This window comes from Mirounga angustirostris, unplaced genomic scaffold (assembly GCF_029215605.1).
Source record: "Mirounga angustirostris isolate CCGP_5_RB_7025 unplaced genomic scaffold, mMirAng1.0.hap1 SCAF_4, whole genome shotgun sequence".
NCBI lineage: Eukaryota > Metazoa > Chordata > Mammalia > Carnivora > Phocidae > Mirounga > Mirounga angustirostris.
The window spans coordinates 129,295,011-129,307,350 of NW_026991712.1; the positions used below are offsets into that span (position 1 = coordinate 129,295,011).

Sequence of the window (12,340 nt, forward strand, 5' to 3'; positions counted from 1 at the left end):
TACAGTAAGATGGTAGAGACTTTACACTTGGCTACCTTTTATCCTCTCAGCCAGAAGGAGGTGCTCCATCATTGAAGCTAAGTGAATAGAGGGATCATGTCACAAAATTCAAATAGGAGGCATGGCAGATATGTGTGGGCTAGAAAGGAGAGTTGATTTTTCATGATGCTACATATAGTCAGCTATCTCCTTAGAAGATACTCAGAATTGTTAGTGAAGGAGCATCTGGGAATGATATCGTCAAGATGATAGAGTAAGAGATACCAGGCTTTCTCCTCCTGCCTCCCCACCCTCCAAAAAACAAAAAACAAACAAACAAACAAAAAACCCACAAAACCCAATGAGTTATCTATGAAGGAAAATAGCCCTGGGAGAGCCCAAGAGTTCAATTAAGAACCTGTAGCAACACAATGGGATGAAAAGTGGAGATTAACAACACTGGCATAGCTGAGATGTCTAGAGATGGCTAGGAGCAAAGAAGGTCAAAGGCTATCAGTATCAGCCATACAGAGAATGCCACCATGGTCTCCAGTGTTCTGCACTGCGGAGGACCCCAGTAGCCTTTGCTCTGAGTATCTCAACAGCCACTGAAGCTGAGGGCAGCCACAGACTCCCTCGGCTTTCACAGTGGAGAACCCATAATGTTTGCTGGTGTGGACTTCAGTGGCCGGCTCCACAAAGGACACTAGCAGCTTTGGCCACCAAGGTAACCAACAGCCACTGTCACTGAAAACACCTGGAGAAGGAGATGTTGCTATGCACAACCCCCACCCCAGAAGGAACTGCTGTTGCACCACCCTGGCACAGAAGCTGCCCCTTCCATCAACCCTGGACATGTCCGGAACTCCAGAGCACCAGCTGCTCTACACATGCCTGCTCTCCAGACCTGCTGCAGCACCATAAGCCTCTGTACCTCAGACTCCAGAGCCATTCTCTAGGCTCAAGCTCCATAGGCACTCAGCAAGCACCCTTACCTAGGATGGCAGAGCCATCTTGGCCAACTTGGCTGCTAAGAACTCCTACAATCTTCATCAATGCTGACCTCAGTTGACAAAGCTACAAGAAGAATATCCAGCTAAGCCCTCCTTAGAGCTGGCACTGCTACACTACACCCAGCTGGCACCCTCATGCTCACCTGTGGATGAAGGTCTTTCTCCACCTAAAGCAGTTAATAAATTCTAGAAGTGACTGCTCCATTAAGTGTGCACCCATCAATGCAAGGCTATAAGAAACAGAAAAAAATCAAGGAAACTTGACACTATCAAAGGAATATAGTGATTTTCCAGTAACTGACTACAAAGATATAGAGATCTATGAATTGTCAAAGAATTAAAAAGAATTGTTTTAAGGACCTCAGCAAGCTACAAGAGAACATAGATAGACAATTCAACAATATCAGGAAAACAATACATGAACAAAAGAAGTTCCAAAAAAAGATGGAATTTATAAAGAAGAGCCAAACAGACATTCTGGAGCTGGAGAACACAACAAATGAAATGAAAAATGCAATACATAGCATCCACAGCAGATTTAATCAAGTAGAAGAATCTGTAATATGAAAAAGAATTATTTAAAATTACCAAATTAGAGAAACAAAAAGATAAATGAATGAAACAGAGTTAAGAAAGTCTATGGGATTTATGGAACATCATCAGAGAAAAATGCACACATTATGGGAGTCCCAGAAGGAAAAGAGAGAGAGAGAGTGAGAGAAAAGGGAGAAAGGTTATTTAAAGGAAATAATGGCTGAAAACTTCCCAAATCTGGGGAGAGATATTGATATCTAGGTATAGGAAGCTCAGTGGCCCTCAAACAGATGCAACAGAAAGAGGACTTTACAAAAACACATTACAATAAAACTGTCAAAACTCAAACACAAAGAGAGAATTCTGAAAGCAGCAAGAGAAAAAAAACTCATCTCATCTCATACAAGAGAACCCCCATCAGACTATCATTGATTTTTTTTTCAGCAGAAACCTTGCAGACTAGGAGAGAGTGGGAGGATATATTCAAAGTGCTGAAAGAAAAATAAAACAAAACAAAACAAAAAAACCAACTGTCAGCCAAGAATACTGTACCTAGCATGCCTGTCCTTCAGAAATGAAAGAGAGATACTTTTCCAGACAAACAAAAGCTGAGGAAATTCATCACCAAGACTTACCTGAAAATAATTGCTAAAAGGAGTTCTTCAAGAGGAAATGGAAGGACAATAACTAGCAATATGAAAACATATGAAAGAAAAGAACCTCAATAGTAACAGTAAGTATATAGACAAATTCAGAATACTCTATTACTGTAATGGTGGTGTGTTATTCAATTTTAACTTTAGTATAAAGATCAAAAGATAAAAATAAAATAATAAAAATAACTACACCTACAAATATTTGTTAATGGATACACAATATAAAAAAAGTAAATTGTGCCATCCCAGAAACAAAATGTGAGGCAGAGGGGAGTAAAACAGTAGTTTTTGTGTGCAACCAGAGTTGTTATTACCTTAAATAGACAGTTGAAACTGTAAGATGTTTTATGTAAGCCCCATGGTAACCATGAAGTAAAAACCTATAGTGGATACACATAAGATAAAGGCTAACTAACAAAAAAAGAGAGAGGACACAAATTACTAGTATCAGAAATGAAACAGTGGATATCACTACAGATCCCATGGACATTTAAAAATAGTAAGGGAATACTATGACCAGTTCTATGCCCACAAATTTGATAATCAAGATGAAATAGATGTATTGCTCAAAAGATACAATCTGCCAAAACACAAACAAGACGAAATAGATGATCTGAATAGACCTGTATCTATTAAAGAAATTGAGTCAAAAATTAGTAACCTTCCCAAACAGAAAGTATCAGAGCCAGATGGGTTCACTGCTGAATTCTATCAAAATTTAAGGAAGAAATTATATCAATTCTCTACAATTTCTTTCAAACAATAGAGGGAAAGGGAATAGATCCTAGCATATTCTATGAGGCCAGTGTTACCCTACTACTAAAACCAAGCACATTACAAAAAAAGAAAACTACAAACCAATATCTCTGATAGATATGAAAATCCTCAATAAAATATAGCGAAATGAATTAAAAAAACATAAAAAGGATTATAACCACTACCAAGTAGGATTTATTCTAGATATGTAAGACTGGCTCAAAATTTGGAAACCACTTACTGTAATCCATCCCATCAACAGAATAAAAAAGAAAAACCACTTGATCATATCAACAGATGTAGAAAAAGCATTTGATAAAATCCAACACTCATTCATGACAAAAACTCTTAGAAAACTAGGAATAGAGGGAAACTTTCTCAACTTGATAAAGACTATCCACAAAAAACCTACAGCTAACATCATATGAATGATTAGAAAATCAAAGCATTCCCTCTAAGATTAACTACAAGGTAACAATATCCCCTCTCACCATTCTTTTTAACACATTACTAGAACTCCTTGCTAATGTAATAAGGCAAGAAAAGGAATAAAAGTGTACAGATAGAGAAGGAAGCTATAAAGCTGTAAAGCTATGTTCACAGATAACATAATCATCCAAGTTGAAATTCTGAAAGGAACCCCCAAAATTTCCTAGAATTATTAAGCAATTATTCAAGATTGCAAGGTACAGGGTACACAAAAGTCAGTTGCTTTCCTATATACCAACAATGAACAAGTAAAATTTGAGATTAATAAAACAGTATCATTTACATTAGGATAAAAAATACTTAAGTATAAATCTAACAAAATATATACAAGATCTATATGAGGAAAACTACAAAATGCTGACAAAGTCAAAGAATTAAGTAAGTGGAGAAATAGTTCATGTTTATGTAAGAAGATACCATTTCAATGATCAAGATACATTTCTTCCTTACTTTTTCTGAAGATATAATGCAATCCCTATCAAAATCCCAACAAATTTTTTTTTTGGACATCGACAGACTGATTTTAAAGTTTATATAGAGAGGCAAAAGATCCAGAAGAGCCAACACAATATTGAAGAAGAACAAAGTTGTAATGCTAATGCTACTAAACTTCAAGCCTTTCTTTAAAGCTACAGTAATCAAGATAGTATGGTAATAACAAAAGAATAGACAGATCAACAGAACATAAAAGGGAGACCAGAAACAGACAGACATAAATAAAATCAACTGATACTTGACAAAGGAGCAAAGGCAATAGCATGGAGCAAAAGCGTCTTTTCAACAATGGCATATCATTCACTGCTATAAAAATGATTTATCAAGCTCTGAAAAGACAAGGAGGAACCTTAAATTCATATTACTAAGTTAAAGAAGCCATCCTAAAAAAATACATACTGTATAATTCCAAATATATGACATTCTGGAAAAGGCAAAGCTATACAGAAAATAAAAGCATTGATGATTGTCAGGGGTGGGAAGTGGGGAAGAAATAAATAGGCAGAACACAGAGGATTTTTAGGTCAGTGAAGACACTCTATATGATATAAAGATGGATCTATATCATTAAACATTTGTCCAAACTCATAGAATGTACAATATCACCAGTTACTCCTACGGTAAACTACAGACTTTGGGTGATTAAGATGTGTCAATGTAGGTTCATCCTTTGTAAAAAGTGTACCAGTCTGATGAGCTATGTTGATAATGTGGGAGGATATGCATCTATAGGGGCAGAGGGTGTATAGGAAATCCCTGTACCTTTCTCTCAACTTTGTTGTAAACCCAAAAGTGCTCTAAAAAAATTAAGTCTTAATTAAAATTATAAGCAAGATCCAAGTATATGCTGCCTACAATAGACTTACACATAGGCTGAAAGTGAAGAGATGGGAAAAAGTATTCCATGCAAATAGACAGCAAAGACAAGAAGGGTAGCTATACTTATATCAGACAAAATAGACTTCATGTCAAACCTGTAACAAGAAAAAAAGGAGATCATTATATAATGATAAAGGTATTAATTCATTGAGAGGATAAAATAATTATAAATATATATGCATCCAATATTGCAGCATCTAAATATATAAAGCAAATGTTAACAGCTCTTAAGGGAGAAGTAGACAGATATTCAATAATAATAAAGGACTTTAATACTCCACTTTTAACAATGAGTGGAACATCCAGACCAAAAATCGATAAGGAAATACTGTACTTGAAATACATTTTAGACCAAATGGACCTAACTGAAATGCACAAAATATTCCATCCAATAGCAGCACAACACATTCTTCTCAAGCACACATGGAACATTCTCCAAAAAAATTCATATGTTAAGTCACAATATAAATCTTAACAATTTTAAGAAGACTGAAATCATACCATGTATCTGTTCTGACCACAGTGGTCTGAAAATAGAAAGTAATAACAGAAGTAAGACTAAAAAAAATTCATGAAACTAAAAACATATGGAAATAAAATGACATATTCCTGAACAGCCAAAGAGTCAAAGAAGAAATCAAAAGGGAAATATCTTGAAAGCAATGAAAATGGAATTACATCATACCAAAACTTATGGGATGCAGCAAAAGCAGTTCTAAGTGGACAGTTAATACAAAAATGTCTACATTAACAAAAAAGAAAGATCTCAAGTAAAATCCTAAGTTTATACCTCAAGAAACTAGAAAAAGAACAATAAACAAAGCCCACAGTTGGCAAAAGGAAGACAATAAGACAGGTCAGAGCAGAAAGAAAGGAAATAGAGACTAGAAAAACAATAGAAAACATTAATGAGACTAAGGTGGCTTCTTAAAAAGATAAACAAAACTGGGAAATCTTTAGCTGGGTTAATTATGAAAAAAAGGTTGAAGATCCAAATAAATAAGTCAGCAATGAAAGAAGAAACATTAAAACTGATACCTTAGAAATATAAAACATCATGAGACACTATTATGAACAATTATATACCAACAAATTGTATAAATAGATAAATTCCTAAGAATATGCAACCTACTAATACTGAATATTGATGAAATAGAAAATCAGAACAGGCCAATAATGAGAAAGGAAATGGATTCAGTAATTAAAGCCTCCCAATAAACAAAAGTCCAGGATCAGATAGCTTCACTAGTGAACTCTACTGAACATTCAAAGAATTAATACCAATCCTTCTCAAACTCTTCCAAAAAACAAAAGAGGGAAGACTTCTAAACTAATTTTATGAGGCCAGCACTACCCTGATACCAAAACAAGATAAGGACATTAAAAGAAAAGAAAATTACAGTCCAATATCCCAGATGTATATACATGCAAATGTCCTCAGCAAAACACTAGCAAACCTAATTCAATAGCATGTTAAAATAATCATATATTATGATCAAGTGGGATTTATCACTTAGATGCAAGAATGTTCAACATATACAAATCCATGAATGTGATACACCACATTAACAAAATAAAGGACAAAAATCATATGATCATATCAATATATGTAGAAAAAGCGTTTGACAAAATTAGTGTCCCTTCCTTATAAAAGCTCTCAATACTTAGGCAGGGAGGGAATGTACCTCAACATAATAAAGGCTATATATGACAAGTTTACAACTAACATCATACTCAATGGTGAAGGGCTAAAAGCTTTTCCTGTATGATCAGGAACAAGACAAGGATTCCTACTATGGTCACTTCTATTCAATATAATAGTGGAAGTCCCACCAGAGAAATTCAGAAAGAAAAATAAATAAATAAATAAATAAATAAATAAATAAATAAATGGCATCCAAATCAGAGAGAAAGAAGTAAAATTTGTCTCTCTAGAAAACCCTAAAACCCTACCAAAATCTGTTAGAAAAAATAAATAGTTCAATAGAGATGCTCCATACAAAATGAACATACAAAAGCCAGTTGTATAAAAATCTGAAGATACAAATAAATGCAAAGATATCCCCTGTTCATGGATTGGAAGAATTAAAGTTCTTAAAATGTCCATACTACCCAAATAAGTATACAAATTCAGTGTAATCCCTATCAAAATTCCAATAGCAACAGAAATAGAAAAGAAAAAAAAAACCAACTTATATGGAAACCACAAAAGAGCCCAGATAGTACACACTTTAGCAGCACATAAACTAAAATTAGAATGGTACAGAGAAGATTAGCATTCCCCTGTGCAAGAATGACATACAAATTTGTGAAGCCATTCAGATTTTTAATTATTGAATCACTATATTGTACACCTGAAACTAATACAACACTATATGTTAACTATACTGGAATTAAAAAAAAAAAAAAAAAAGAGCCCAGAAGCTAAAGCAATCTTCAGCAAGAACAACAAAGTTGGAGGCATCACACTTACTGATTTCAAATTATATTACAAAGTGATAAAAATCAAAACATATGGTACTAGTTTAAAAACAGATATTTAGACCATTGGGACAGAATAAAGAGCCCAGAAATAAACCCATTCATATGTATTCAACTAATCTTTGACAACGTTGCCAAGAATATACAATGTGGAAAGGATAGCCTCTTCAATAAATGATGTCGAGAAAACTAGATATCCACATGAAAAAAAAAAAAGGATGCTTATTTTATGCTACACACAAAAATCAACTGAAAATGGATTAAAGACTTAAATGTAAGACCTGAAAACCATAAAATTCCTAGATGAAAACATAGGGGAAAACCACCTTGACAATGCTCTTGGCAATGATTTTTTTTCCCCCTTTTTGGATGTGACACCAAAAGCACAGAAAACAAAAACAAAAATAAATGAGGGGGACTGTATGAAACTTAAAAGTTTTTGTGTAACAAAAGAAACAAATAACAAAATGAAAAGGCAACTATGGAATGGGAGATAATATCTTCAAAACATATATCTCATAAGAGATTAATATCTAAAATACATAAAAAAACTTGTACAACTAAATAGCAAAATATCCAAATACGCCAATACAAAAATAGGCAAAAGACCTGAAGAGACATTTTTATAAAGAAGACACATAAATAGCCAACATGTGCATAAAAGATGCTCAACATCACTAATAATAAGAAAAACTCAAATCAAAATTACAGTGAGATGTTACTTCATGCCTGTTAGTATGGCTATTACCAAAAATCAAAAAAGTAAGTGTTGGCAAGGATATAGAGAAAAGGGAACCCTTGTATGCTGTTGGTGGGAATGTAAACTGGAACAGCAATTATAGAAAACAGTATGGAGTTTCCTCATAAAATTAAAAATTGTAACTATCCTATGATCCAGCGATCTCACAGATGGGTACACAGCCAAAGGAAATAGAGTTGCTCTCTCAAACTGGTATCCACACTCCCAGTTCACTGCAGCATTATTCACATTAGCCAAGATACAGAAGCAACTTAAGTGCTCATCGACAGATATATGAAATATGATATACATATGTAATGAAACAGTATTCAGCCTTTAAAAAAAAGGAAATCCTGCTGTATGTGACAACATGGATGTACCTAGAAGACACTATGCTAAGTGAATTAAGTCAGGCACAGAAAGACAAATATTGCATGATCTCACTTTTACATGGGCTTCAAAAAAAAAAAAAAAAAAAAACACCAAACTCACAGTAACAGAGAGTGGAGTGGTGGTTACAGGGGCTGAGGGGTTGGAAGAAATAGGAAGATGTCATTCAGAGGATAAAAACTCTTGGCTAGAAGATGAATAAGTTCTGGAGACCTAATGTTATAACATGATGACTATAGTTAATAATAATGTATTATACACTTCAAATTTGCTAAAAGAGATCTCAAGTTGTTTCCTCACAAAAAAATTGTAACTATATGAGGTGATGAATATGTTAATTAGCTTGACTATGGTAATCATTAAACAATGCATATGTATATTCAAAACATCATGTTGTGCTACTTAAATATATACAATTTTTATTTGTCAATAATACCTTAATAAAGCTGGAAAAAAACCCCTGCATAGCAGGACCTGCAGTGGGAGCTCACTTAGCCTGTCCCAAATTGACTGCTTCTAATGTAGCAAAACAGAGACTTGGTGACATATTGCTCAAACATCTGTAGCTGGTAGGTACATTTTCAGAACTTCACTTCTGATTTAAAAGCATGCTTTCCAAAAATCAATCATATTTCATCCCAGACTGATAATGTTAGTTGTCTTGTTATTTTATGTATATAATTTATATACCAATAAAAATTAATAAAATATAAGTAGAAAAAAGTAGTAAACAATTTATCAATATTCTATATTTAGAATACTTTGCATGTATCTGTAAATTCTTACTTTATTCAAAAGAAACTAAAGCAATAAATTGTATCTGACCCATTACAAGCAAGAAGGAGGTTTCTGAAGACCAACCTGGCGACTTGCATTTAAAGAAAAGCTTTGGCCTCGGGCGCCTGGGTGGCTCAGATGGTTAAGCGTCTGCCTTCGGCTCAGGTCATGATCCCAGGGTCCTGGGATCGAGTCCCGCATCGGGCTCCCTGCTCCTTGGGAGCCTGCTTCTCCCTCTGCCTCTCTCTCTGTCTCTCATGAATAAATAAATAAAATCTTAAAAAAAAAAAAAAAAAAAAAAGAAAAGCTTTGGCCTCATATTTAAAATGTGATGAATAAATATGTATTTATATGTGAAATTAAAACAAAGTATTCAACTATGGTATGTATTTTTAACATGAGTTCTTTCTTTTTTTTTTTTTTTTTTTAAGATTTTATTTATTTATTTGAGACAGAAAGCATGAGAGGGAGGAGGGTCAGAGGGAGAAGCAGACTCCTTGCCGAGCAGGGAGCCCGATGCGGGACTCGATCCTGGGACTCCAGGATCATGACCTGAGCCGAAGGCAGTCGCTTAACCAACTGAGCCACCCAGGCGCCCTGCCATTGTTTTTTCAATTAACCAATTAAATTTGGGTCCTGATCACTTAAGATAAGAGGGCTTTCCAAGGTCTGTAAAATGCATTACCTAAGCTGCCAGGAATAATGCTGGGCTAACAACAGCATAGCCCTCAGCTATCTACCTCTCTGGAGATTTCCCTTGGCTAATGAGAGCTGCCCTGCCACTAGAATCTAATGGCTGGTTATTTTGCCAGTATAAAAGCCCAACCTCCTCATTCCAATTTGGAAAACTCTCAAAGGTCATTCCAGTTTCAGAGCTCTCTATGGGGCTGACTGAGCTTTTATTGAGACTGCATTACAGTCCAATTTCTCCCCCACTCAGTCCTGCTTCCTCCCCTTCCCTATTGGTGTTGATTCTGAGGGCATGCTCCAATAAACACCGTGATGCCTAAGGTCAATGTGAGTAGACTTTCCGTGAGTCCTGCAATAGGCTTCTACAGTGCTTTCACTTTAATCTGGCTTTCAAAGAGCATCTAACCACTAGCAATCAGCCTGAGTATCAGTGTCAAAGTTGAAGATCTGACTTAAAAACAATGCAGAGATACAGTCCCCTCTTTCTCTTTTCCACTTCCCAATCCTCTTTCCATGTCTCCTTCTCCTGTGAAAGCCCACAAAAATAGATATCTGATATCCTATTTCAGTATAATTTTCATTATATCTCATAAAATATACCATATCATTATAATTAATAGCTATAATATGATAATAGTCGCTGCTGCAATAAATGGACCCAAAATTTATGTTTCCAACCCAGTAGAAGTTCATTTCTTGCTCATTTATCAATAATCACCAGGTAAACAAGATGGCATGGAGCCTTCTTCCACACAGTTGTTTAGAAGTTTCTGCTATTTTCACCAAATGTTTTCTCAAAGAGCTGGCTTTATTGCATTCAAAGGACAGAAGAAAAGTGTATGGAGGAAGAGCTATGGAGGTTTTTGGAGGCCACACTTGAAAATAGTGTGCCTCACTTCCATTGAATGTTCAGTTGTGAAGCCAAACCAAACTGCAAGCAAGACTGGGAAATGCAGTCTTCCTGAACATCCAGGAAGGACAAAAGAATATAGATTTTGGTGAGCAGCTCTGCCACACTAGGGTCATCCAAAAGTTTCATCTCCTAGGACACAATGGGTAAATTTTCTGCGTACAAGACTTTTTCTGAGACTTGTAACTGATCTATGAATTTGAACTCTCCTTCTGTTAGACCCTTTCTGTATATGAGCATTTAATGTGACTGATGCTATTGATTTTTATGTTCTTACAATTTATATACAAAGAACAACATATACTTAATGTTCACAACTTGATGGATTTGGGCATATGTAAATACAACATGGTATCATCACCACAATCAAGGTAATAGACTTATCCAACACTTCTCAGAGTTTCCTAAATATGACACCAAAAGCAAGGCAACAAAAGCAAAAAGAGATAAGTGGGACTACGTCAAACTAAAAAGTTTTTTCATGGCAAAGGAAACAATCAACAGAATGAAAAGCAACCTACAGAATGGGAGAAAATATTTGCAAACCATATATCTGATAAAAGACTAATTTCCTTTTTTAAAAAGTTTTATTTATTTATTTGACAGAGAGAGAGACAGCTAGAGAGGGAACACAGCAGGGGGAATGGGAGAGGGAGAGAGAAGCAGGCTCCCCACTGAGCAGGGAGCCCCTGACCCTGGGATCAGGACCTGAGCTGAAGGCAGAAGCTTAAGGACTGAGCCACCCAGGCACCCCATAATTTCCAAAAATATGTAAGGAATTCCTATATCTTAATAGCAAGGAAAACTAGTAATCCATTAAAAACTCGGCAAAGGACTTGAACAGACATTTCTCCAAAGAACACATACATATAGCCAAAGCATGCACAATATCATTAATTATTAGGGAAATGCAAATTAAAATCACAATGAGATGTCACCTCACACCTGCTAGGATAGTTATTATTAAAAAAAGTGTTGGTGAGGTTGTGAAAAAATTACAACCCCTATACACTGTTGGCAGAAATATAAAATGGTACAGCAGTTATGTAAAACACTACGGACATTCCTCAAAACATTAAAAATGGAAATACAAAATGATCCAGCAATACCACTTCTGATTGTTTAAAAACAATTGAAATCAGGATCTCAAACAGATATTAGCACTCCCATGTTTATTGCAGCATTATTTACAATAGCCAATATATAGGAACAACCTGAGTCCATTGAGAATGAATAGATAAAGAAAATGTGGTAATGAATACAGTAGAATATTATTTAGCCTCAAAAAAATTCTGCCATTTGCAACAACATTCATGAACATGGAGGACATCATGCTAAGTGAAATAAGCATCACAGAAGGACAAGTAACTCCATGATTCCTTTTATGTGAGTATCTAAAATAGTCAAACTTTTATAAGCAGAGAATACAATAGTGGTTGCTGGGGGCTGTTGGGTGGGGAAAGTAGGGAGTTGTTCAATGAGTATAAAGTTTCAGTTATGCTAGTTGAATAAGTTCTAGAAATTATGCTAGTTGAATAAATTCTAGAAACCT

General features: G+C 35.1%; 1 protein-coding gene and 1 non-coding gene across 2 annotated transcripts in view; one reads left to right on the plus strand and one right to left on the minus strand.

The window, feature by feature from the left end:
* TNNI3K (TNNI3 interacting kinase) overlaps positions 1–12,340 on the minus strand; it is a 306,502-nt gene that overhangs the window by 220,323 nt on the left and 73,839 nt on the right. The window lies entirely within an intron of this gene.
* LOC123860641 (U6 spliceosomal RNA) lies at positions 7,024–7,129 on the plus strand. The gene has a single exon (XR_006794767.1). It is a non-coding gene; the product is annotated as a U6 spliceosomal RNA (small nuclear RNA).